This window comes from Mustela nivalis, assembly GCF_964662115.1.
Source record: "Mustela nivalis genome assembly, chromosome: 6".
NCBI lineage: Eukaryota > Metazoa > Chordata > Mammalia > Carnivora > Mustelidae > Mustela > Mustela nivalis.
Window position 1 is genome coordinate 145,222,059 of NC_139025.1, and position 3,674 is coordinate 145,225,732.

Here is a 3,674-nt window from a genome sequence, read left to right on the forward strand (position 1 = left end):
GTACCCCCACTTCATTTTTTAAAGATAAACTTTATTTTTTAGGATAACATTAGATTTATTAGCTATAAAAATAGTACAGTTTCCATAAACCTCACACCCACTTTCTCTTATTAACATCTTACATTAGTATATTGGTATTATTTGTTACTACTAATGCACCAATATCCATACAGTATTCTGCTTCTTCTTCTTAAACGATTTTAAAAAAGATTTATTTAGAGAGAGAGAGAGTGCAAGAGAGAGCATGAGGTCAGGTGAGAGGCAGAGGGAGAAGCAGACTTGCTGCTGAGCAGGAAGCCCGACATGGGGCTCGATCGCAGGACCCCGGGATCATGACCTGAGCTGAAGGCAGATTCTTAACCGACTGAGCCACCCAGGCGCCCCTCAACTTGATTTTTGATAGTTGGTGAATGTCATCACTTTTAGTTCTGCTACACGGAAGCCTTCTGACTTGAAGGAACATACTTAAAACACTTATCTCATATTCCACTGCTGCTTGGCAGTGTCCTTGCCCCTTACCTTGTACGAAGAGATCAGTGTCTCTCTTCTTTCTTTCTCTCATCTCTTTTCCGTGCTACCATCTGAATTTTTCAGTTGTAAATTCATTTTTAAATACCAGGATTAATATTTAAATGATTTTCAGTAGCTAAAGTTAAGTCTTTGTGCTGTGTCAATAGGTCTATCATAAAAGGTGAAACCAAAGAACAGCATTTACTGACTATATAAATATTAATCAATGACGAATCTGGTTGTGTGTTCTATATGGTCAGAAGGGTTCAGCACATTTGATTGGAAGATTTGGAGCTAAGGTGGCCCTGCATAATTCTGAATTGAGGCTGAAGACATCCCCTTCATGCAAACACACATGCTTACTCATCAAGCACTCTTGTGCGTCCTAAGTATCTTGTGACACACTGGAGCTGGATTTGTCTGGACACCTTGGTACTTAGGTCCATGTTTTATGTCTAGTAGCAAAGATCAACCATTTAGTTACAGGGAATGTAGAGATCATTTATTTATTTATTTAAATATTTTATTTATTTATTTGACAGAGAGATCACAAGTAGGCAGAGAGGCAGGCAGAGAGAGAGAGAGGAGGAAGCAGGCTCCTGGCTGAGGAGAGAGCCCGACTCGGGACTCGATCCCAGGACCCTGAGATCATGACCCGAGCCCAAGGCAGCGGCTTAACCCACTGAGCCACCCAGGCACCCCTGTAGAGATCATTTAATGACAAAGTGAAAATCCTTTTAAGACTTTTTTATAGTGTGACTCTGTTTATTAGGTGATTGGGACAGATGTCTCTTATATTTCTCACGACACACTGCTCCAGAGCTGAACATTGCACCGCACCAAAACAGCTAAGACTCCAGATATGGTGGTCTGAGTTAGGTTGCCCAGAACTCACAACTAGTTCCCAGTGAAGTTATCTTGACATCTTTCTCATGAGGCTGTTTTGGAGATTAAATGAACTAATTCTTAGAAAATGCTGTGTACAGGGGCGCCTGGGTGGCTCAGTGGGTTTAGCCTCTGTCTTTGGCTCAGGTCATGATCTCAGGGTCCTGGGATTGAGCCCTGCATCGGGCTCTCTGCTCAGCAGGGAGCCTGCTTCCCTTCCTCTCTCTCTGCCTGCCTCTCTACCTACTTGTGATCTCTGTCTGTCAAATAAATAAATAAAATCTTAAAAAAAAGGAAAGAAAAGAAAATGCTGTGTACTGCCTGGTGCATAAGCATGCAATAAATGTTAACTATTATTATTATTATTAATATTTATATCCTCAGATTATTTTTCCTTTTTTCTTCTTTTAAAAATTTTAAAAAATATTTTATTTATTTATTTGACAGAGAGAGAGAGCACAGTAGGCAGAGCAGCAGACAGAGGGAGAGGGAGAAGCAGGCTCTCTGCTAAGCAGGGAGCCCTACATGAGGCTCAAACCCAGGACCCTGGGATCATGACCTGAGCAGAAGGCAGACGCTTAACTGACTGAGTCACCCAGATGCCCTTAGATTATTTTTTCTTTGCAGTTTTTACGTAATGGAAATGGACTGCATGTACTTATTTTTTTTAAAAAAGTTAACATGAGGTCATAAGGTTTCAGATGATAGACAAAACAGGCATGCAGGATGCCACGAACTTTGCCCCTATAGGACGGCAAACTTAATTGTTAAATGTTGTGTGTGTTCTGACTCCTCCACTGACTGGCTGTTCCCCTGTCTGTCTCCTGCTCTTTGGGCCTCCTTATTATTCCCTAAGACACAACAATATTGAAATAAGGTCAATTAATAACCCTACGGTGGCCTCTAAGTGTTCACGCAAAAGGAAGATTTGCGAGTCTCTCACTTAAAATCCAAAAGCTAGAAATAATTGAACTTAGGAAGACATGTCAAAAGCTGAGATAGGCCAAAAGCTAGGCCTCTTCCCCTAAACAGCCAAGTTGTGAATGCAAAGGAAAATTTCTTGAAGGACATTAAAAGCGCTACTCCAGTGAACACATGAATGATAAGAAACTGAAACAGTCTTATTGGCTGAAATGGAAACAATCTTAGTGGTCCGGAAAGAAGATCAAACAGCCACAACGTTCCTTTAAGCCAAAACCTGATCCAGAGCTAAGCCCTAAAGCTCTTCAGTTCTGTGAAGGCTGAGGGAGGTGAGGAAGCCTCAGAAGATAAGTTCGAGGCTAGCAGATATTGGTTCTTGAGGTTTAAGGAGACACTGTCTCCATAACATCAAAGAGCAAGGTCAAGCAGCAAGGGCTGATGGAGAATCTGCAGCGAGTTCTCCAGAAGCTGTAGCGGAGCTCATTCATGAAGGGACCTCCACTGAACAACGGATTTTCAATGTACACGAAACAGCCTTCTTATCGTGGAAGAAGATGCCATCGAGGACTTTCATAGCTGGAGAGGAGAAGTCAGCGCCTGGCTTCAAAGCTTCAAAGGACAGGCTAATGCAGCTACTGACTTTTAACTTGAAGCCAGTGCTCATTGACCCTTCCAAAAACCCTGGGGTCCTTAAGAATCATGCAAAATCTACTCTGCCTGCTCTGTCAGTGGAACAAGAAAGCCTGGATGACAGCACATCTCTTTACAACTTGGTTTCCTAAATATTGTGAGCCCATTGTTGAGACCTGCTGTTCAGAAATAAAGATTCCTTTCAAAATAGTACTGCTCATTGATCAGGCACCTGGTCACGAAGAGCCCTGATGGAGATGAACACCGAGATTATTGTTTTCACGTCTCCTAACACAACATACATTTTGCATGTGTGCAGGATTAACTTTGAGTCTCAAGTCTTATTATTGAAGAAATACATTTTGTAAGGTGGTAGCTGCCGGATAGTGATCTCTCTGATGGATCTGGGCAAGTAAATGGAAAACCTTTTTGAAAGGATTCACCATTCCAGATGCCAGTTAAGGGTATTTGGAATTTGTAGGATGAGGTCAAAGTATCAGCCTTAACAGGAGTTGGGAAGAAGTTGATTCCAGCCCTCATGGATGACTTCACGGGGTTCAATACCCCAGGGAGGGACAACACTGAGTTTACGGTGGCAACAGCAAGAGAACTAGAATTAGAAGTGAGGCCAGAAGATGGGATTGCATTGCAGCAAGCTCACGATCAAGCTTGAATGGAAGAGGAGTTCCTTATTATTGATGAGCACAGAACATGGTTTCTTGAGGCGA